Below are 25,732 nucleotides of genomic sequence, written 5' to 3'. Positions count from 1 at the left end.
GTGAGCCATATTAAGTCTTCTTCCATGTGATTGGTCTGAGTGAGAAAGAGAATTTTGTTTTTAAGTCTGATATATTCATTGAATCTGTTGATCATGTTCTCAAAACTGGTGTGTTCTGAATTGTTCAGTTGAATCATTCGTTCTTCAGTTCAACTCACTGTCTTAAAGTTTTTTTCTTCACACAAACCGTATGACTTTAGAGGGCTTGGGATATGAATATTATATTTTTTAAGCCTGAATGCTTAAAAAATTTAGGTTATCAGTTACATATTTTTTTTTTAAGTTCTGAAAACCCTCAGCTTGAAAATGAAGTTCATTTACACATTTAAAGGGTTAGTTCACCCAAAAATGATATTGTAATTGAAACTTGCCGGCCCAGAAAGTTAGTAAAAACATTGTTAAAATAGTCCAAGTGACTACAGTGGCTTGTGGGTTGTACATCAGAACGTATGCTCACTATTGGCCGACGCTGGTCATGTGTGTGATGCTGGCCAATAGTAAGCCTATGTTCTGACGTACAACCCAGAAGCTCTGCGCTGTTACGTAAACTCACTCAGAGGCCCACTCAGAAGAAAATGAATAGTTGAATAAAGTCGTTTTTTTTATTTTTATTTGCGCACAAAAAGTATTCTCGTCGCTTGATAAACTTAAAGGGCCCCTATTATTCTATTTTAAAGTTTCCTAATGTTGTTTTGGAGTCTCCTACAACAGGTTTACATGCATCAAAGGTCAAAAAACGGTTTCATTTTCTCATAATAAACATTTGCACATCACCAGATTTTCAATGATTCTCAAACGACTCGCCAAATGAATCGATCTCTCTAAATCCCTCCTTTCCGCGAGCTACTCTGCTCTGATTGGCCAGACGGCTCAGTCTGCTGTGATTGGTTTACCGCGTACAGCACGCGTCGAAAACAATTTGCCATCAACATCTGCTCTGCATGTCCTGAAGCTTCTTACACCGGATACACAGTACCGAACAATGACGTCGATTTTACCATATCAATCCGAGCGCGAGTCCGATGATGAAACACTAGAAGAACTAGCTAGTTATTAAACCCGAACCTCCATCGCAAGGACGACTCGAGCAGGACGTTTTAGTGATTCACTACTCAGTTTGAGGTAACGTACATTATGAGATGTTGCAATTCCTCACCATCATGCATTAACAAGTGCATGTCCATCAACCGATTACTTTACTTGTACTAATTATGTACAGAGTATGTTTATATTGCGGTGAACACGTGGAAACTGTATCAATAACAGTGCATGTATGCATTATTAGCGGAGCTCTAGCGTGAATGACTGATGTAACACAAACATTGGTAAAACAAATCTTGCTCCATGCTTAATCTTTCCGCAAAGTAGTGAGAACGACAGACAATCTGCATTAATAGACAGAGTTTTATGTAATAGTGGCCCAGCTGATTAGCAGAAGTATTTCAGTAAGACAGTGATAACATGAGTTAGCCAGTTAGCAGGAGACCTACACAATGTAAAAGTCAAAACTAGTATTTTGAACACCGTCTTTCAAGAGCAAGCGGTTTGCAAATCCTGCATTGAACTCCAATATTTGAGAAGCAGTCGTCAGTAAAATAAAGTGAAAAGGAAAAGTTTAGGATTACACTGCTGTAGTATCATGGTAAAGATTCATTTTAACCACAGATTCTTCACATGCTCGTGCCTGGGCAGTGAAAAAAAAAAGTCTTTACCATCATATTGTAGAGCACAGCGTCTGGTGTCTGCGCACGCAAAAAGTGGGCGGGCTAATGTTTCGTCTTGACGTCACGATGTAACGGCTTATGACTCATCTGAAAAACAATTAATTTCATTGACTCAGAGTCGACTCTTACTTTTGAAAGACAATAACTTTATATACGGTGCACTTTCAGATGTAAAACTTTGCAGGATGTTTTCATTCACTTAGAGCTATGTTACACACTACATGAAAGGTCATTTTCAAAAATCCATAATACCCATAAATCCATAATAGGGGCCCTTTAAGGTTGAGCCACTTTAGTCACTTGGACGATTTTAACAAAGTTTTTACTAAATTTCTGGGCCGGCATGTTTAAATTACAATAGAAGCCTATGGAGGAGTGAGCCAGCTCTCAGATTTAATAAAAAATATCTTAATTTGTGTCACGAAGATGAACGAAAGTCTTAAGGGGTTGGAACAAATGAGGGTGAGTAATTATTGACAGAATTTTCATTTTTGGGTGAACTAACCCTTTAACTAAAAATGATCATGTAATCTCAATTTAAATACTTTTAGTAGTGGAAATTGAGCTAGCTAAAACTAGCTATTTGGCAACATGCTTTGACAACATAAGCATATCACAGCAATTGCTGAATCAGTACGGCAATAGAACATGTAACATATACCAGGCTGTTGCTCATGCTCCACTTGTCACCTGATGGTAACCCCACAAAAACCCCACATAACAGAAACTCTTCTAAAATAGCATAGCAAAGCATTAAACACTACTAAATGTCCCACTTAACATTAATCTTGCACACACACAAAAACACATTATATAACACTTTTAGCATTTACTCTCCCATTTGAGTGCCATGGTATTGCATGCTGGGAAATCCCAGCCCAGTTTCAGTTAAATTTAAGTTTGTCTTAAACAAACAACGAAGCAAATCAGATTACTAAAAATGTGTCAGTTCTGTGAACTCAAAAGACAAAGAAAGTTCTAAATAAAAGTTAATTTGATTGAACTAACTTGTTTAATTTGAGTTTTTGCCCTTCTCAAACAATACATTATTTTGAGCGTTAGGGATTACAGTGTTGCACAGAAGAAATAAAATCAGACATGTTTTGAACAAGACAAGTATGAGTCAATGATGACAGGTGAATTATTTCTTTAAAAATGTTTTGAAAAACTTTAAAACTTTACAGCTATTCATGACATTGCAATCCATTGTTTGCTCTGAAACTGTCTTTCAAGCTAAATATAAGTAAACCAATTACTAAACCAAACAGATAAATCAAATAGGTGAAAATGGTGAACAGAGAAGATACAAGTTTTTAATATCACATTTGCGTTTAATCAGTTTTTAAAATGACTCCTTGTTTCATTTTGCATTGTCACACGCGACTTGGATTCACACTTCCGCACATATTCCTGTGCACTCAAAACATACTCAAATGCTCAGTCACCCAGTGCATGCTGTTCTTTGCCCCATGATCGGCTCTGCTCTGCTTCAGTGGCAAGAACTGATCTTTTATACTAATTTTGGATTAATGGATTAATTCGTCCCTCAATACAGACACTCACAGCCACATTTAAAATAACAAATGGGCCCGCAGAACCCCTCCAACACACACTTTTCTCTCTCTCTTTCTCTTTCGTGCTTTCAAAACCTTTAGATGAATAGGGGGTCTGCAACAGTGCATAACAGTGAATGTGTTCAGGTCCTGCCACAGCCAGCCCAACTTTAATCCCACTTAATGCTCAGAGTCAACTTTACGCTCCCAATCACAGTCTAACTTTAATCTCTGCTCAAGCTGGACAAAACCTCCTCCAACCACCCCTAAACCACTCCAGAGAGAGAGTGAAGAAGACAAAGGAAAAACGGTGAGGCTGTTTATGCGGAGTAAGATGTATTTGCACTGTTTTTTGATAGATGTAAAGATGCTAACTGTAAAATCACACTGGACTCAAATCCTGAATCTCCTCTCAAAAGCTAAACGGATAAATCTGGAGCAAATTCATAGCTGTTTTTAATGCTGATTCTGATTACTTTTCATATCTTCTTAGCATTAACAGATTGTCAGTCCACCAAACTTATGCCAGGCCTCCTTTAGTTTTGGAAAAACATTAATTGAAGATCTTGTTGAAATCTGTGGCTTTTTGAAGTATAGAAGTATTCACTCCAGGCCTGGTTTCACAGACAGGGTTTGGATTAAGCCAGGATTAGGCATTAGTTTAATTAGCTCATCTACAGTAAGTAGCTTTTATAAACGTGCCTTAGAAAAAAACAAACATTACTGGTGTGCATCTTGAGACAAAACAATGACACTGCCATAATTTAAAACAGCTCAAACTTGCATTTTAGTACAGGACTATAGGCTTAATCCTACATATAGCCTATACATTTTATATATTTATATATATCACATTAAAAGTGCACTTTTTGCTAGTTACCAAAAAGTGCACTTTTAATGTGACCTATTTATGAAAGTAGAGGAGTTATTTGATTAGAACCCTCATCATTTTTTATTTTTTTTTCAGAACACAAAAGATGATATTTTGAAGAATATCAGGGGCCAATCAACAATGAGAAAAAAAGACCCAAAACAAACAAACACAGATACATTGTGCAAAATATCTTCCTTTGTGTTCAACAGAAGAAAGTCAGTCATAAAAGTTTTGAATCACATGATGGTGAGTAAATAATTTTTTGGGGTGAATTATCCCTTTAAGAACAGACTGTGTTGAATAGTTTGGTTAGTTGTACAAGCACAATTTCAAAAGACAAGTAAAATCAAGATAACTGCAGAACCAACTCCTACATAAAGGCCTTCTGGATTTTCTGTTCGTTTGTAAGTACTCAGCTCTCTGCAATGTCAACAAAGTCGAATTTCAGTCTGACTTTCCCCCCTAGAGTCTTTACTATAACTGTACAAAAGTGTGATTTGTTGCAGATTGTGTTACTTGTTTTCTGGAGTCTCGGCGATCTACCTGAGGAGAGGTTTTCTCTGACCTGGCTCCCACTGACGCTCTGTGCTTTTAAATGTAGCTGAGATTTTCTTCTGCCTGTCCCTTAAGTCTCAGCATTTGGGCCCTCTTCACAGTCTCCCTCCATATCCTTTATGAGCTGTGAAGTGACCACAAGCCTAAGCCCCCCGTGCTTAATATGCTGCTTCTCTCTCTTTTTTGGCTCACCTATTTTTTCAGTTTCCTTTCACAAGCCTCTGGGAAAAATGTATGACTGAAAAGGGGCTGCAGAGAGAGAGAAAAAAAATCTTTGACAACTTTAAAAGGGAAAATCCCTTAATGCATCTCCAACCTTATCTCAAACACCTCAGTATCTGTCTCCAGCGCCAGGCCTTTGAAAGGATATTTCAGAGCTGGAAAGAGCCAGGAGGAGACTGGGTCTAAGGCAGGCTTGGGAATGAGTTATAGGCCCTTTAGAGTCTGGGAATCTCAGAGTTCTGACCAGGGCTTTGACCTGCTGCCTGAACCACACGTACAGCAACTGAACAACTAGTACATGACCTACACGCTAATAGCATGAGGAACAAAAGAGAGAATTTACAGACACTTTATTTTAACCACACTTTTTGGGGAATATTTAGGGGTGTACCACTGTAGTTCAAATTTAAGTGTACCTTTATATATATACTACCATTCAAAAAGTTTTGGGCAGTAAGATTATTATTTAGTTTTTTTTTAACACAAATTAATACTTTTATTCAATAAGGATGCATTAAGTAGATAAAAAGTGATAGTATAGACATTTATAATTTTATACAAAACAATATTTTGAGCTTTCTATATATCAAAGAATACTGAAAAAGGTGTATCACAGTTTCCACAGAAATATTAAGCAGCACAACTCTTTGCAACATTGATAAGAATACAAATTAATGTGACTTAAGACTGGAATAATGATGCTGAAAATTCAGCTTTGCCAAAACAGGAATAAATGACATTTGAAAATGTATGAAAAAAGAATATCATTATTTTAAATTGTAATAATATTTCACAATGTTACTGTTTTTACTATATATATTGTATGCAATAAATGCAGCCTTAGTGAGCACTGTAATAATTCTCAGTAACACTTTATTTTGATGGCCCCCTTCAGACATTCTGTTGACCATAAGTAGCATTGCACATGTCAGCTAACTCTAACTAACCTAATTCTCATCTTCTGCCCTCTGGTGCACTCTCACATAGTACTATTCCTATATTGGGCATTTATTTTTATGCTAATCAATCACTCGTTCACTCATTGCAACTAATTAATTCACACACTCGCTCTTCCACACTCATTTACTTGCTCATTCGTTCACGATCACCCCCGCGGTCCCTCTCTCACCCTGTCTGTTACGGCGACTTTAACAGGCTCGGTCCAGTGCAGGCCGATAAATCTCCAGCTGAGGATAAAGTTCAAGTAGATAAAATCAAACAGATGTCGGTAGGGAGGTTCACTCTCTGTGACCCATAAAAGTGCTCTCATCAAAGCCTGGAATCATTTGTTTTGAATTATGACTCTGTTTTCGGAGGAGGAGGGGAGGGCACGGAGAGCTGTTTGCAGTGTAATAGGAACTGTTTATCTGAAAACAGTGTGGGGATGCCAGCACACAGCCCAACCCTGGGAAAGTTACTAGTGACAGACGCCTGATTGACAGCTGTCTCGGTTTTTGGTTTTAGATGTGTCTTGGTTGGTTGTGGAAATGACAGGATGTTTCATGCATAAATGCATCAGTATTACTTACGTCTATGGTTTAAATGATCAGAAATGTTAAGACAATTGATTCGAAAAATTCCTTTTAGTTTTTAGAGAATAATAAAAAAATAAAAAATAAAAAAATCATGCAGTTAACTTATATAAGTTGGGTGACAAAAATGAGATGTTTAAGTCCCCCAGACAATATTTACTATCTGTAACTGTTTTGGATCAGGATAGGTGATAAGATCTTAGGCAAACCCAAATAACAAGCTTATGAATTTGAGCAAATGTTTGCTTTCTCTGGCTCATCGGACGCACGTGATATTTTCTTTCCCGTCGCTGTTTTATTCTCGACCCCTCGGAGATAGTGCCATGCGAGGGTTGTATTTTCAGTGGGAGTTCAAGTCGGGGTTAAATAGTTGCTTTATCAGAGTGATCTGGCCCCCAGTGCTGGTTAAGTGAGGGCCACGACTACAGAACGCTTACCTACTGAGAGTCTGCCCTTCAGCCCTCAGTGATGTATGTTTTTACAGAGAGAAGAAATACAGTCCATTTGGCTTCATGCTTGAGACAACGGATTTCCAACTGTCGTCATAATTCAGGCACTGAGTGTGTTGTCTTTCTCCTGCCTGATAATAAACTCGCCTTTAATGTGTCTGTGACATCGGAAGCCGCGGGTCAGCGCGTGAGAGAAAATAGAAAGAGAGAAGGGCCGAAAGAAACTAATAGCTGGATTTAGAGTAAGCATGCAACTGTGTGTTTTGTTGTTTCTTCTCTGACTCGGTTTTCTTTGCGTGAATACCAAGACTTTTATTTCATCTGCATGCGATCGTATTTAACTCTTTATATTTCTGATCTCACAATTTTCAGCTTAATATTTGCTTGTAGTGGATGTCTCGGAGGCGAGAGAAGAGTTCTGTTTCTCTCTTCTCTTTTTTCCCACTTTTATTAGCCTCCTGCTCTTGACCTTGTTAGTCAGTCACGGAAGCGTGTAAATCTATCTGACTATGCAACTGCATGTTGAAAAGTTACAGCTTCTTTGGGAATTTCACCTTGACTTCTTTATACATTGTTGTGAAGGAAACTGTCTCTGGACAGCCAGAGCTCAGCTGCCCTCATATCTGTTCTGACCCTCTTATAGAGAGTTGAAAGAGATGACCAGATAGGGAGAAAGTAATACATCATCATTTGTATGCATCTCTTAAATTTTGTCAAGATTTCATGGATAATTGGTGAAAATATGCAGACTTAAAACCTGGTGCAATGTATGTTTCTAGTTTCATGCAATTCATCTGAAGATGCAATGCAAATAGCTGGAATGTAGCAAAGCATATTGGTTATTCAAATAAGGGACGAGACCTTGTCCAAATGTATTATTTCAGTAGAAAACAGCTGAAATAAATTATATGATCAATAAGTTATGACAATATGTTTTACGTTGCTTTAACTCATCAAAATAAGTTAAGCAAAAAAAAAAATCTACTTTTTTTCTAGTTATAGCCTACAATATTTAACTCATTTTTTTAAGTAAGTTTAATGTAATTTAAGTTAAAATGACTTAAAAATCCAAGTTGATTGTACTTTTTCTTTTTTACAGTGAACACAGGACATAAAACTGCCTTTCAAAAAATCTTTAAGGTAGTTTTTAAAGGTTTATGGAAAAGTCTAAAGTCAAATGGGGAAAGTCTGAAAGATGTACAATTGTAAATGTACACTTTGTTTGTGTTTCCGTTAGTATAAGTGCATGTCTGTCACTACCAATTTAGGCACTTCATAGTCACTATCTCCAGGGGGCAGCAACAATGACAGCTGTAGTGTTGAGCAGAGAGTCAGTGTAGGAACCCAGATGATGCTTATAAATGCAATTTACAGAAGTCTTTAAACATTCCTGGTTGCTACATCACAGATGTTTTTATTGACAAGAAAGTATTGCTTGTTTATGAATGCAAAACTCTGAAAGATTAAAAGGTGCATTAGTGACTAACACTGTAATTAAACACCGTCTGTGCTAGCTCACTTGACCCAGCGAGGGGTGTTTTCTTAAGTAGCTTACTTGGTTTTGAAGCACACAAAAGCCCAACAAAGGATGGAATCGGAGAAGATTGTAATCAAGAATCATAACGTCAGTCCTGAGATTTGGGTTTTATGTCAGCAGCTCCAATTGTTTTTTTGGAGTAAAAAGTCGGTAAGAGTCCCGTTTTAAGCATTTAACCTGTAAAACAAATATTTACCAAACTCCAGGTTAAAATTACCAAGCTATAAATAATAACTTTGACATATTTATTTTATTTTATTTTAAAAGCTAATATGTATATTTTTTAAATGGACAACATTACAACTACTAATAATTCAAAATAAAACTATAAAAAGGCTTGACCACACCTGGAAAGTCCAAGGATGTGTATGTTGTTTGAAGCAGGAATTTTCGAGTGACATTTCACTGTTACTGGTGACAGAGGAGGGACGACCTTCACATGGTTTAGATCATTAAGCCTCCCCTTTCTTCCGCCCCAGTGATATTGAGACTAGACTGGTGATTCATGCCACTTGAAGGGCCTGATTTACTTAGAGTGTTTTCACCGGCTGTCCCCAGAATGGATGCACAGCGTTTCTATTGACATAATATGTACAGGGAGAAAACAGAGGAACAACACAGAAGCACGCAGTGTATCTCAGTGAGTGACAGGAAGTCATTTCACACTGGTAAACACACACATTCAAACACAAATTCTCAAACACTGAGAAATTGCTTTATTTGTATCCAAGTAACATCACGATCACATATATTATATTATATTTTATTATATTATATTATGCATTTAATATTGTTACATTATTCCAATCCCTAATTCTTCATATGCATAAACTAATATATAATCTTATTGATAACTTTTTTTGCATGATCTTTTAACTTTACTTATTCTAACATACAGTATAGGCCTGTATGAAACGTAAAGTGTGCTTGTAAATTTGTACGAATTTTCATTGCCGTATGTGTGTGAATATGTGTACCCCTGACTTGCCTGTCTAATTGTAAATGTGACGTGTGTTATGATAGGAGAATGCTCTGATCTCTGACCTGTATGACCTCAGTCTATTGCCCTCAACCTCTGTGCGTCTGCCTCTGCCTTGCTGCTATAAAACAGCCACCCAATTTGGTTTCCATTAGAGAGTTTGCTATAGTTCTGCTGACACTATCGACCCAAAGACTCATCCACGTCTTAATGTCCTATTGAATTGAATGGAATGGTGGTTAAGACTGAGTCTAGACGCTATCTGAAAGTGAAAGAAGTGCACTGTGAACAGCTTTCATACACGGTCAACTTGCGGTTTCTTTCATATATATATATATATATATATATATACACATACACATAATGTTTGCATTATTTTGCATTAGTGTTACATTTTTTTCCTTTACATTTGACATTTTTAACCTGTGTTCTCAGGGGTGCATTGACTTTGTAGTAGCCAACTAATTCTTAAAGTTTATTGAACAGATGAAGAAACTACATTATTTTGTTGCAATTAGCAAAATTTCAAACATATGCAATATAGACAAAGAAAAATGACTTTCATTTATTTGATCCAGGTATAATTCAATTTTACAAAACTCAAATTGCAATTAGGAGTACAAGATTTTTCCACTCAGCACTTTACATTTTATTTAATTTTTAAATGGAATACAACAATTATTATATGTTGTGGTGCGTCAGTAGTTCCACACAGTGGAAGTGCTTATTTCAATCTTTTATCAATAGACCCTAAATGTTTACAGCTCTCCATCACTATTTTATCGTAGAAGCATTTACCTTGCATGCTAACACACATTAAATAAAATATATATTTTTTAGTGAAATTGTGTTTTATTGACAAGGGAAAATTAAAATCTTCCTTGCCCTTTCTGTCTAGTAGTTTAGTTAGACCTGACAGGGTCAGATTGAAAACTAATACTATAATTTTCTTCATTCAAATGATGAAAGACTTAAGTATAAAATATGTCTATACGAATATTCAGTCTTTGAACAGTGGCCTGCTAAGTATGATCATATCCAGGGCCAAAACATATTTTCTGTATGTGGGTGTACGAGAAAAAGGGTTAGTTTCAGCTGCAGAAAATTGGTTCAAATGGATTAAAAGGAAAAATGAGCTGAAATTGTTCATTCTTGTATATTTACAATAAATTATAAAATGCGATACGGTCTAAAAACACTGTAATGTTGGCAGTCAAAATGAAATTGATCAAATTAGATCAAATAACGATTCAGAGCATAATAGTCACTTTTAACATTCTTAATATATGAATTTATGTTGTTTTTATGAAGAATTTACACAGTATTTTGCGAACCAGTGAGAATGCAGAGTACTTACAGGTGACCCTGTATAAAATGCTTGTACCTGAATCAATATTCTAAATTATTTGGAGCCTTGAGGGACAACAGAAGTTCCTTGTTCATATCCTCTGAATTATAATTCATAGACATGGGAAGATGAAAGGTCATCAAAAAAAAAAAAAAAACTCCCCCTACCCCTCTTTTCCCAGCCCCTGTGTTGCACATTCATCCTTCTTATTACTACAATGGAGCTTCACCTTCTCTTTTTAATCATGGCTGCAGATATTAAACTGCACCGTCGGCTGAGGCTTGTATGGCATAGGGATTTACGGGGGGATTTGCATCTTCCTGTTCTTCCAGTTCAAATATCTATGTCTTCACCGATCAAATTATCATAACCATAGTAGAGCAGAACTCTCCTCAAAAAATACCAGCAAAATAGAAAGGTAGGGGTGAGCAAAAATACATGGAGTAAAAATAGAGCATTTCTGTAGCAGAACTTGAAGTACGAAGCAACACTGTTTCTTTTGAATAGTTCTTGGTGATGCGCATTTCAGTCCAAGGTGAAACTGTAAGATGTTTATTACCTAGTTCTGGAGAAAGAGGCAAAATTAGATTTTAAATTAGTTCTGGTCTGACACAAAACCAAGTTTAAGGTATTATAATTTTGGTCAGCCAAAAATAACAAATTTAAATCCATCCTGTAAAAATGAACTTTTTTTTTTTCCTTTAGTCAAATCAACTTAGATAATTAATGTGGTTCAGATAACATAATATTTTGAGTTTCTGTTGATTAAACCAATCTCCTTCATCGTATTAACAAAAAAAAATATATATATTTCAATGAACTACAATTTTTTAAGGCAACCAGGTAACTTACTTAAAAAAAGTAAAACCATTAAACCAACTATATATATATATTTTTTTTTACAGTAATGTAAGTGTAAAAAACCCCGGAATTTTCACTAGAATTTGACACCACAACATTAAAACTAACAACGGTAGATTTTAAAACGGTGTATATGTGAAATGTTTAGAACTGGCTGCAATACAACAAAATGTAAATACAGAACTGTTGTTGATTGAGCTATTTAACATTCTCGAAAAACGTATCCTCTTATGTTTATTTTCACTTCTTGTTCCAAAAGTATCAATTGAACACACACTAGTCGATGAACTTCAAAGGTGCATGATAGAAGTTGGTTACTCCCCTGAACTTCTAGTGTTGGCTTATAATTCTCTTTTATCATATAGGGCCACGTCGAGCTGCATTGCGTGACTCGGCTGAGCGTGTGAGGCCTCAGAGTGCAGGGGACGATGAGCTGATGTTTTTTTCTTAATTATTATTATTTGTTTAATTTTGAGGCTGTAAGCTGAGCCTTGGGGTCGGCACGGCAGCACAGTGTTTGAATTGTTCAACATCTCACGCACTTATAGCCTAGCAATGTGTTGGAAATGCACACACCTATAGGGGCACCGCTATATCCAGCCTTAAAAAACCCAACCTGGAGAGTGTGGGAAAGCAGGCTTTTTTTCTCTCTCCGGCTCTCCCTCTCTCCGTTTCTTTCTCTCCCGGGCTGCGAGAGCAGGTCAAATCCTCAGCTAGGTGCCCGAGGCTGTTTTTCCCGTCTCTCCCTTTTGCAGCGCACCTCTATACCAATTGAGCCAAATCCCAGTAAAGCTTGAAAAAAACAGAGCTACCCCTCTGCTTCCACTCTGGAGTTTGTTTAACCCTCTGGGGCCGAAATAATTAAGATCAATATATATATGAAAGTTCAACCTCTTGCTTTTTTTTTGAAGTTGCCATGCTGTATGAGGTAATTAAACAGAGCGGCAGATCTAGCGTGTGTTTTCCACCGAAGCCGGAAAAGCACAGATGCGGGCCGCCACCGTAGAGCTGCTTCACTGAGAACAGAGACCTCTGGGACACGTCACATGTCATGAGAGATAAGCTGAGACACACAGGCAAATTATAAGGAATGACAACGGGATTTGTATTTGGACTTATTTGTATTTGGAAGTAATTTGAAAAAGAACGTGGGATTTGTGTGAAACATAATGAATACAAATCTGACTGCATTTATTGTTTGTGATATTTTAACGAGAGATCTTCTTTTACATCGTGTTTAATAAATCAAAGGATAACAACAAAGAAATTTAGGGGAAGACATTTTTTTTTTTAACCCATAGTGATCTTTTAGCTTATTTTGCTGTCATTTGGATGTAGATTTTCTCTAGAAATGGCATTTGAACATCAGCACCTGACTGAGAGAGAGCGTCCTTTGTGAAAGAGATCCTGGATTATCTGTTCTACAACCAAGGGATTTTGCTAACATTCCTTTGCAAATACAGAGGAATAATTCTTATATTTTCTCTATGCTCGTAAACCTTGGCTTCGTAGAGCAGTATTTAATTCTCACGGCTCATTTAAAAACAGCAGTGCATTATCATGTACTGCACTCCTGAGGGGGTGGGAGAAACAACCATACATAAGACACTTACAAACAAGATATTACATTATTAGGTTATTAGATTTTTTTTTTACCTGATTTATTTCTTCTTCTTTTTTTTTAAATAATATATTCCAACCAGTTTAGTTGGTTTAATCCTAAGCATTAAAGTCATATTGTATTTTTTCTCAGTATGGTAATATCTCTCAAGTCTTTAAATTTTACACTTTATGAAGAGGCATTTATTTGCAGAGCAATGTAAAGATTTACAGCTTATTGCATTGCATTAGTTTCCCTCCTAAATTTGGCAGCTCTTACTTAGTAATTATTTCCGCATGTCTCATAAAGCAACCCTTCCTAAGAAAAAGTTGAATCAGCTGTAAATTCATTTATTTCTTATTGCTCGGTCAAATTGCAAGCATTACAAAGCAGGAATTAATGAATATTTGCATTAGATAATACAGCAATATAAGTAACTTACAGTATGAATCAGAACATATATATATATATATATATAAGTATCTTTACAAGACGTGTACAGTATAGGCTCTAGTTCTCAAATCTATATTTGTGTTTTACTTTTTTATTTGTGTTGTGTGTGTATACTCGACTTTCAGAATAAAAACAATACAATTAATAAACCGTTGTTTTTAATAACAAACCCAATAAAATAAACAATAGATTCATTAACTAATAAAGGTTTAATATTGCAAGGGGGGTAAGCAATGAATGTTACAATGTGTAATACTTTATTTAAAAAAAATAAAAAATAGCATTGTTCCACAACCGTAAAATTTTAATTGCAGTCATTTATTCCTGAGTTACATCATAATTGTGATTATTGGAGTCACATAAAAACGATATGTTTTTGTTTTTAAGCCCAATATACCAACTTAATTGTGTACAGTTGAAACAGTACAAGTAACACATGATCGTGCCAGCGTTTACACATCTGCATGTGTGTGGCTTCTGAAGTCTTGGAAATCCCAGGCCCAGCTTTAATGCCTCACTGTGGATTTGAGGATGCCAGGCCCAGAGCTTTACAACGTGGCATGGCATGGAGGCTTCAGTGAGTCACTGCTGTCACTGATGGGACTACAGTGGCCTTCTGTCAGGCGCTCTTGGCATTCCAGCGCGCTCGAAGCTCAACCTGGAACAATAGGCAAATTATGAGCGTGCTATGGGCATCTCTCACTCTGAGTGCGTGCGTATCTTACATTTGTAAGGTTGTGACCTTCACCGAGAGATTAAGTGCATCTATATGACGCGCCATATTTATCAGACGATAACAATAGGTGGACAACTCTTATTAAAGCATTTACAAGCATCTGTATATGGTATAGTCTCAGTAATCCGGAGGATGTGTGTGAACACTCAAAGGAACATTCTCACGTAAGCCACGTCTTTACACGTATTCAGAGAATATTAATAGCGACATACATAAGCACATCCGATAAATACTTAAGACTAGTGGCTTTTTGTGCTTCACAAATACAGGCCTATAACAATGCTAGATTTGCCAGTATGTATTCTCTGTGAGTGCGGTTGTGTTTATTTATATGCATATATACTCCCATGTATATTTGTAGCTTACATGTGCCACAAGTGCACATGACTTTGTGTCCATAAATCCCTTATAAAACTTACCCTTTAGATTCTTTAAATCAAGATGTGTGCAGTTTTAAAAGTCAAAGTAAATATGTATTGCTTTAAAAAATAGTTTTTTGTGGATGGGATATTGTTTTGCTTCATTGAATTCATTTGCACAAAAAAATAGCTCATAAATATTAATCGTACAAGGTACAGTCCATTCCCAATGACAGTTGGAGCCAAATATAAAGCATTCAGATTTGTAAACAAGCATGCCCCCAATAAACACACTCACAGTTCTAATGGTGAGTGTGCATTGTCGGTAGTCTGTTAGAAGTCGACTGCTTGAATAATTGCTCTAGCTGTCTCGCAGTGGATCAGGCTGGGTAATGTTGCTTTTTTGCATGGATATTTGGCTGCTGGTGTGACGATGGGGAGGTGGACTTAGACTATGGGAGCAGGGTTATTGGGAGGCCAGCCAGATTCATTGTTATAAAGCAGAGACAGATATACAGGCCAACTTCTGGAGAGTGATGGCAGAAAACACAATGAGCATTTTAAATAATTTTATATTTGTTTATAATATCTGTCTACTCATTTATTTAGTCAGAATTATTTAGTATTATCATTTTTTATAATACTAATAATATGTTATTATTATAAAATAAAATAAAATGTTTACTATATATAGGCCCTATCTGTATATATATACTGTATATATTAAGAGTAAACATATTATTGTTATTATTGTTATTATTATTATATATGCTTTTTTCTGAGCCTTTTGTTGCGTTTTTTTTTTTTTTTTTGCATAGTAAAAGAAAACCTGTAGCTGTAATTTGCCTTTTTTGCCAAATAATGTTATCAGATAAATTCCTTATATATCTACCTTATATCATATTTTGATTGGTTGAACTTGTAGGGTCATTAAAAACAAATATCCCTTCCAGACGTGTGTGTGTGTGTGTGTGTGTGTGTGTGTGTGTGTGAGTGTGTGTGTGTGATTTATATTTTTTGAAAGATTTCCTTCATAATGAAAACTGATTTTTTAAATAAATTCTGGCATAAAGTATAAAATAGTACAAACACACATTTTTCACATGCATAGATGTACTGCAGTGTTTACCTTTCTGCTTGCCTTTCTCTTTCTTTAAAACGTCTACCTCTTTCACAAACGGCCACCAATTCTGAGTGGGAAAAAACAGGCTTAAGGTACTTGTGGTGTTTGGGGTCCCATGCTAAATGCCCTCCTAGCTAAGCCCACTGCCCAGGCTGGGTGTCCTTATGGTAAAATGAAAGAAATGAAAGGTAAGTAAAAGTAAATGGATTTTCCCTATTGAATGTTATTGCTTGAGGATTGGTGCAGATGGTTATTGATCTGGTGCACGCATTGCCATTACCGCGGGGATGACAATCAACGGCCAGACCCATTGCCGGTAAACAAGGCTGTTTCTCCTGCCACTGGGAGAAACGAGTGGAGCGGTAGAGAAGAAAAGCAAAGGGTTTGTCGTCCCTACCGCTCTGCTCCATATCGATCTAACCTGCTCTGTTTACTCTTAAGCAGGAATAACAATATGTGCCTGGAGAACGTGTTCACAGTAACATTTACTTGGACGTGCACACACATTGATGCTTACCACATTGTTCACACATGTAGTATTTTATAAGGAGGTTTAAGGTGCTGATTTTGCCCCATTATGAATTAGTTACATAATTGTAAAGAAATGCATTAAGATCAATTTACATAAGTGGTAAATATCACACTTGCGTGACAATGTTATTGAAGGTTTTTGATATCTACTGAGAATTCAGGAGTAATATCACCTTGACCTTGATGTATATTATTTTTACTATGGTCTGTCTGGATACTCGATTCTGATTGGCTGGAAGGTGTGCATTAAAACCCTTTAATTCACAGGTATAGTTCCAAGTCAGTCTCTTCACAGATGCAGGTAATTTACGCACCTACACACACACTCTCTCTTTCTCACGCCCTCTCTCTCTTGATAGGCTAATTTATTCTAATAAATATTATAATTAAATCGAATAAATGTAACCTTACTCCACTAATTTATCTCTGTGTCTGATTTGAAGAGAACAGAATGTTAAGTTTAACAAGTCTTTAAGACCACTGGACTTCTGCTAAGACATTTCACAGGTGACAACCAGGATATCTCTTCTTATTTCACATCAAAACCCACAGGGTCCAGGTTCATTGCTAGTGCTGGACATTTATGGTGCAACCCATGGCTCTTCTGATGTATATTCACATAATTTATCTATTATGTCAACTCTTCAGCTGAGTAAAACAAAGATAAATCTACATATATATTTGTATTGTTTGTTCTACACAGTGACCTGTCAAATAAGTGTATAGATATTGTGTATATTATTAAATTTGCTTAAAATGCAACATAAAGCACTGACTAAAACAAAAAGAGCGAGTTCACAGCTGTCTTTTAAATTACATTTTAATGTCCTTTTACGTTAAAGCTTGTAATAGCTTTGCCCCTAAATATATAATAGACCGTTTGAAACTTGATCTCTCTGAGCGTCTTCTGACATTCTCGAATGTTGGCTTCTTACCACAAACGTTACCAACAAAAAGACAGGTGATGCTGTAATCTGTTTTTATATACATAAGCTCTGAAACACAATACCAAAATATTAAGGAATTAGAGAAGCAGACTCACTGAGAAGCTGCTGTAAACTTTTTGAAGGATTACATTTTAAACTCTTGCTTTTTATTTTACCATTTTAATTACAGCATTTTTGCAATGCACATGGACATAGCTGCAAGATATTTTTGTTCGTTTTTTGTTGTTGTTGTTGATATTTTGGGTTTCATTATTGAAATTGTAGTCCAAACTACAGTAGTGGTTATTGTAGTGCAAACCAGATTTTCACTTTTAAATAACTTTCAGATCAGTCTGAATCACTTTTAGATAAAGTTACCATATCAGTTCAACTTACATCTAAGTTGCACCTCAACATTATATGCTCATTGCTAATAATCATAGTTTCAACAAGCATATGATATAGTTAATGCATTGAAAATCCTGAGTGATCTTATTCTATAGAGTGGACTATAAAATGTGTTATCAAAACAGGTGCTTTCCCCCCCAGATATGCATTCTTTGAAGGACTCTTATGGCTGGATGCACATGTTTTCTACTTTCACAGAACCTTCTCCCAAAGTGTAATCCTTTTTAAATTGCCCATGGCCACCAAATATAGCGGCAAAAGTGTGTCACATTTCTATATTTCTTTCAGATCTTGGGGGCTTATGGAGATAAAAAGGGAGACACCATAGACTGTAGGTGAGGGACTGACGACATGTAATGGAGTCCAAGCTCACACTGCCAAAATATGTGGAGGCATGCATGGATTCCTCTAGATTAGCAATATGGGCTTGTTTCCGTGGTATTAGCCAAGTATCTTAGCAACAGGATCACAGCAACCTCACACCTCATGATGTGCAGCCGCATGTAATAACCTGAACATAATCTTTTTTCTCCTGCTTCCTTTTTACCCCCCACCCTCGCTTTCTTTTAATTTCGCCGGTGATATTACCGATACATGTGTTCGGTTTGAGATCTTTGTTTAATAAGATGAATTGATGCAGTCGAGATTTGCTCTGTGTCATGAGTGGACAGGGCCGAATGCCTCGGGAGCTTAGAGAAGCTCCATGTCTTTTGTCTTAGATTGACAGGAGTCGTGCTCACCCTGATTAAGCCCGGCTGCTTAGCGTGTATCTTTGAACTGAGTGAATCAAAAAAATGCAGGCGGAATCCCTAATATCGGCGTGCCGTTCGGAGTCAAATAGAATGCAAATTACCTCTACAACTGAAATGTCATTTTAAACATGCCACACAGCGGCTGTGCCTTCTGGAAGAAGTCATTTAGAGTAATTTGGATGATTCCGAGTTCTACTAATCCTCCTTCATTTTCTTCTCCACCTCTGAGGTTACAGGAAGAGTAGAAAGAGGAAGATGGCACAGCGCTGATGTTATCCACCCCACCGATGCTAACGGTAATGATCGTGTGGCTGAGAAATCTGCATGTGTGCGCAAACGTACGGCTCTGTTAATGACTAAAACGAAGCTAAGCACATTGCAAAACAAAAACATATCTTAGAAATATATTTTGTTGTTTTCTTTAATAATTTTTAGTTGGTTAATATCAGGAAATAAATTAGTTAATCTATCACAACAGTTCACAAAACATGAAATAATATATTATTTTTATATTATTATTATTTTTTACTATTATACAGTACTGTGCAACTATGAAAAATACAGTACTGTGCAAAAGTCTTAGGCATGTTAGTGTTTTCACCTCAAAAACATGGTTTTATTTATGTTAAGTTATTTATATATTTTGCTGTAGTGTGTCAGGAAGTAGCAGTTTATATTTCCAAACATTCCTTTTGTCATTAATTGTAATAATCCAGTGAGATATTTGTATGCACAAGGAGTCTGATCAACACTGTCTGCTCCACACAGAGATCTGATCTCACCATCATCGAGTCCATCAGTGACTACATGAAGAAACGGAATAAACTGAGACAGACTAAATCCAGAAGAACTGTGGCAACGTCTCCAAGACACCTAAGAAACCTATAGCCTGCAAAGCTACAGTACTGAGAAAAGTTTTAGGCACTTGTGTAAAAATGCTGTAAAGTGAGGACACTTTCAAAAATAGATTGTATTTATCAATTAACTTCTATTAGCTAAATCAAATCAGTATTTGGTCTGACCACCCTTTGGGTTTAAAACAGCTTATGTCCTCGGTACTTGCACAGTTTCTCAGGTAGCTTTGCAGGCTAGGTTTCTTCACGCGTCTTGGAGACATTGCCACAGTTCTTCTGGATTAAGTCTGTCTCAGTTTTTTTCTTTTTTTCTTCATGTAATCAGTGATGGACTCAATGATGGTGAGATCAGATCTCCGTGTGGATCATGCTGGCTGTTGTCAGAATGTTTGTGCATACACATCTCACTGGATTATTACAATAATGGCAAAATCTATAATGGCAAACTGATATTTTCTACTGACATACTGCTGCAAAATATATAAATAACTTATTATTATTTTTTTGACATTTTATATTTGTACAGTCAAATTACTTCACGTAAACATCAGGAAAAATGGGACACACATGTCCTGTTGTCTTGTCTGCAATGTTATTGGCCACTCATTGTCAGTTTTGTTGTTTTATCCCAGTAAATATAGAAGACTGTTGATATTGACACCTACATATAATTTATATAGAGCATAACTGATGATTACAGTTTGTTGAAGGCATATAATAAGAGGACTATAACACTATTTTATTCATTCAACTAGCAAACTGACCTCTGAGGTGCAAGATGTCATTGTAGCAATTGCATGTAAAATCTGAGAAAAATGAGACTCTTTCAGAACAAAATAATTCAGATCACCTGTATTTTTTTCCATCCACCCCCTCCTCCACCCCCCCCCCCCCCCTCTCTCTCTCTCTCTCTCTCTCTCTCTATCTCTCAGCAACGTCCATCTCTTTTAGCTGTTTAAAGGGCCAGCAGACTGACCCAAAGGGGCCATTATGGTGTGGTTGGACCTCCTGATTTACACCCCGTCATACAACCCAGGGGTAATATAGTCCTCAGCGCAACACACAAACGCATGTACACACTCTCGCTCTGCACTCAGGGACACTTTCACTGCAGCCCCCTTAATTCCTTCGATTTTTCTTATGCATGACCCATTCCCTCTCGCTCAGGACTGATTGAGGAGTTTGGTTTGTGCGGCTGCTACACACATACACACTCCACTCATCTGGCCTGAACTGTCTGTCTCCCGGGAAGCCTCCTCGCTTTTCCATGGGTTGTCCTCTGTCTGGTGCCTTAATTTATTATGATCAGACAATACAATTTTATGACTTGTGCTTGACTTCACCATGTATTCCCCTAAATTTATACAGTGTTCACATGGGAGGTTTGTCAGCGTCTTTGTGAAGCGTTCTTCATTTCAGTTCTAGTGTTTGCCTAATTTTATAAACTGCAACGTGAAATTTGTGATAGGCTTGGTTTGTTTCTTAACACGGAAGACCTAAAAAGATTTATTTTAACAGTGTTTTTTATCTAATTAAATTTGAAAAATGCCACAGTAACTTACCGTAGAAGCAATAATTACAACATGAATGATAAGTCAACAGAGGCAGATAAGATAAAACTGCTTCTAAATGGAAATCTTAAAAATAGCTGCTCTGAGCATGCAGGAATGGATCATCAATATTAATTGATGTTCAAAACAAATACCACATGTTCTGCTGTAACTCAAACCCAGCAGTGTTGATCAGAGTGATTCAGCAGACGTAAATTCTCTGAGCTCTGTGTCATGTAATTTAATCCCCTTAAGTCTTATTCTTGCACTCTTAGACAGCGTTTCATAATCACAGCAGTCAGACTCACATGCATCTCTCTCTGAGAAATGTCAGCGGTACAACTTTTCAGATCACATGCATGGATTTGGTCAATATGCAGTCCAAGAGTTTGTAACCACATTGAAATCCGTGATCAAAATGTAATTTAAACCTGTAAATAAGCTTAAGGTGTGTGGGAGTTTTTAATATTGGTACAAAGAAATAAAATGACATTAGATGAAGAAGTCAGTTCGAAGAAGGACAATTTGAAAATGAAATTTACTCGCATGTCAGTTTACTCCAAGCAACCAAACAGCTTGTTTACCATTGACTTCCATTGTATGGGCAAAACAAACAAACAATGGAACAACATGAGGGTGAGTAAATGACAAGTTCATTTTTTTGAGATTAACTATATTTAAGCTTCTGCGCTATTTATAGTTTACCAATCAAAATATAATTTGTGATATTAATCTTGTGAACTCCTAAAGGTTAAAAGGTCAGATGTCCATGGATCAATTCAACTTCTAAGACATTCTGAAATTTGAAGTTTTGTCTCATTGTACATTTTGCATTTATCATATTATCAATATTTCAACATGGACCACACACACACACACACACACACACACACACACACACACACACACACACACACACACACACACACACACACACACACACACACACACACACACACACACACACACACACACACACACACACACACACACACACACACACCAATTTGTGGTTTTCTTCTAAAGTGCCTGTCTCCATTCATTGCTGATGATTATTCTCATTTGGACCAGCATAACATCAGAGACCAAAACCTGTTGAACATAAGTTCTGTGAAGGTCATCGCTCTAGTAAGCCTTGCATTTCAGGGACATGAGCGCATCTAAGTCATTTGGGGGGAGACTGACTTCTGCATGCAACACCATGCCAATGTAAACACACATAAAAAAGAGACCTAATTCATCCTCTCTGGCCTACTGGCACGGGCCTCAACGTGTTCATGAGGTCCACAGCTGTTGCCATGACAATAGACTCCATGTTTGAGTACACAGCTATGTTTTATTTGGAATGTCCTAAATTGTGAAGTGGGCAGAAATTTCAAAAGTAAATTTTTGTCAACACATTTTTTTCAATTAAACAATTTTAGATGTTATCAACAAACCAACTGAATTGTAGGTTCATTCCTCTACACGTGTTATGAGATTTTATAATATGTATGAAATGGTGATAGATAGATGTCTGCACCTCTACTAGTGAAGCTTTTCCCACTGGTACAAATGTGAGAACACTTGAGTGAAATCCCCCTGGCACAACCCTGGTGTTGATTATAGGTCTGGTTTTCACAGTGTGGTGGTGGTACCGCTACTCAAAAGATGAAACCACACATTATAAATGACCACAGTTTCAGCTCTGTTTCATTACTCAGTTTTCCCCTTTTTTCCTTCTACGTGTGCATAGAAAATAATCAAATACACACATTTCTGGAGAATTTTCTGCCATGCTTAAAAGCACTGCGGAACCGGCAATAACAGGGTTACATAAACTACCCATAATTCTGCATTCTGAATGATATGTGCCATCTGGTTGAGCAGAAACCAAATATACCGGTAGTTAGATGGTCTTGGAAACATATTTTAGCAGTTTAAGTAAAATCAAAGCAAAAACAAAACAATCAAATGGTTTAATTGGTTGCAATCATCATGGAATCATTAAACAGTTATTCCTCCTTAAAAAGTTAACAGTTTTTTTGTGTACCTCATTTGGTAGAACTTTGATCTTAAAAAATCTTGGGAAAAGGTGTTGTCGTGAATATAACAGGTGTTCCCAGGCCAGTAGAAAAGTGTCCAATGGATGAATAATGTACAGAGGGGAACCCAGCATCCATTTGCCATAACAGTTAAAGGGATAGTTCACCCAAAAATTCTGTCATCATTTACTCACCCTGAAGTTGTTCCAAACCTGTATGAATGTCTTTCTTCTGCTGAACACAAAAGAAGATATTTTAAAGAATATGGGCAACCAAACAGACCCAAGGCCCCATTGACTCCCATATGGAAAAAAAAATACTATGAAGTCAATGGGGCCCATCAACTGTTTGGTTACCCATATTCTTCAAAATAAATCATGACAGAATTTTAATTTTTGGGTGAACTATCCCTTTAATAGTACAATGTGGCTAAAGGGGGTAGATTTTAAACGTCAGTTGTATTTCGCTGAGGTTCTAATTAATAAAAAAAATAAAATAATAATAACTTTTTAAGTTTGCTAAAATATATATTTTCTGTATATGGTCTGATGTCACTATTATAGTGACCATCATAATGCGTTGAATATTATGCATGTGTGTTATGTATTGACTAATGTTAGAGTGCATGCATATTGTAAAATGGAATTATTCAGATTGTAAAACAGTTTAATTTACTGCTATATTCATCACATGCCGCCATTGCAAATATACATCATGAGTATTAGGAATGAAACGTCTGCCATCATGCACTTCTAGTTTAATTGTGTCCAGCTTAATTTAAAACAAAGTTATACATTTAATTGTCATGGGAAATGATGTCTGAGGAAAAGTGTTAACGGTTTAGGCTAAACATTTTCTGAACAAATGAGCATAACCCAAAAACGGTTACAATTATCCTTTGTTTCTGTCATTACATTTAATATTCATGTTTCATCATTATGGCTCGGTTGTTTAGAAAGAACTTTTGTGTTAAGAAGGAAAAAAAGGCTGAGAGAGTCCTGTGCGAGAAGTATGTGAGTGAGAGTTCTGTAAAATGTAAAATGGTAAAAAAAATAAAGAAAAAATCCAGGGTTAAACTTGAATCCAGCCATACGAACAAAACAAAGTGCTCATGTTCACTTTTATAGGGATTCTGCATGCATGGGTTAACAGCTTGTACCTATATCATTGCAAAATCATGCATCTTGTAAGAGTTTCTGAAGGAGTTTACCCTGCAGCAAAACAAAATGTGATAATGTGTTTTGAAAGAGTGTGTACTCCTGTGTGCATATAAAAGGAACTTCATAAAGTCACACATAAAAAGAAGAATCTCTTTTTGATTCCTATTAAATGACACCATAGCGAATGTCTGTGTCGAACAGCCCTTGAACGCTAGGGTTTTATTGATAGGAGAGAGAGCGCATGCCTCGATTTATGAGAGGAACTCACATAAACTATTTGTGTGAAAGTTCCCATTTTATCAGGATGCAACGGTACCATGGGGAGCCATTGGCTTTGAGTTGACGTGGATGGGGAGGGGGTCTGAATTCTGGTGCGGCTCTTCAGTAACAAGGGGAGGACAGCTGTGATTCTAGATTAAAGATTTTTCATTCCCATTCTGAAGCTGTTCCCAGTGGCACAGTGCGGCGCCTCTGCAGGCTCATTGTCCATCGCAAACGTCTATCCTTCTGGGAGACGTTGTGGGACCAGCTGCTGAGGAAAAGGGGGGAAAACAGTCAGGCCATTTGTCCAAGAACTGCACCTCTGTCAAATCTCTTTTCACCTATATAAGCATGAGAACAAAATGAAGGTCAGAGTGTGCCTAAAACAAAAAGAAGAAATATTAGCGCCTCTTTCCTCTGCACCCTTTAATGAAGTATTTCAAAAGATGGATGGCTGTTGATTTATGCCAACTTTGACAGGTGACAGGTGAAATTTAATGCCGAGCCACATGTCAATCGATCGTTTTGCCGAGATTCTCAGGAGTCAAAAAACACACACTCAAAGTTGAAGCCTGCTTTTTAATTAATCTGCCAATTTCAGGAGATGACATATTTGACCTTTAATTTTACAATAATATATGACATATTATCACTATTTTAATTACCTTTTGATCTATACAGCAAACAGTGAAACGTTTAATCAATAAGGGCTGTCAGGAATAATTCTGCAATGAATGCAGGGACCAGAAGCTTCATGGATCAGAAGGTGTTGTTCGTTGTCATCAGTGTCATGGATATGATTCTCCATTATTTCGGGCTGTTTAGCATGCACAGAACTGTGGTCCCACATATCAGAGCTGTGAACTAGTAAGGAGCAGGAGGGGGTTGGCAAATGTTTGTGTGTGAGTCTCTATGGAGGTCCGGGCAGGATATTGATGGATGCAGGCCTGCGGGGTGACCGTGTTCCCGGAGGATTCAGGATTCACTCACCTGTTGCCCTTTTAAATAGATTTCATGGGGAAATTCTTGTTGATTTAAAGAAGTAAAACAACATTGTTAAGTCAACTTTTTTATTTTATTTATTTATTTATTTATTTATTTTTTACATCTGACATGAAAATATGCCAAAAGTGGACTAAAATATCTAATGCCTACTCCAATATTCCACTATGTAAGTGTATTTTAAGTTGTAAACGTAACTTTTTTTATTACTTTCCATCCACACAGTTTCTAAACTGCTCGTCTTATATTTTACTCTATTTTAATTTTGTATTTTTTCTTGATTTATTTCTCTATTTTTTATTTTATTTAAAAATGTTCAATGTTTTATATTTATTTATTTAATTTTAATATTTAATTTG

The 25,732-nt window shown here is 36.6% G+C and overlaps 1 long non-coding RNA gene across 1 annotated transcript in view; it reads left to right on the top strand.

Annotated features, from left to right (window-relative positions):
• Positions 1-25,732, top strand: part of LOC307007998 — a 132,749-nt gene that overhangs the window by 80,871 nt on the left and 26,146 nt on the right. The window contains exons 3-4 of the long non-coding RNA XR_013799742.1: positions 18,759-18,818; positions 20,309-20,414. This is a non-coding gene — a long non-coding RNA (uncharacterized lncRNA). The remainder of the gene's footprint in view (positions 1-18,758; positions 18,819-20,308; positions 20,415-25,732) is intronic.

This window comes from Phoxinus phoxinus, assembly GCF_949152265.1.
Source record: "Phoxinus phoxinus genome assembly, chromosome: 12".
Lineage (NCBI taxonomy): Eukaryota > Metazoa > Chordata > Actinopteri > Cypriniformes > Leuciscidae > Phoxinus > Phoxinus phoxinus.
The sequence above is the reverse complement of the archived record's forward strand: the minus strand, read 5'-3'. Positions and strand labels throughout refer to the sequence as shown.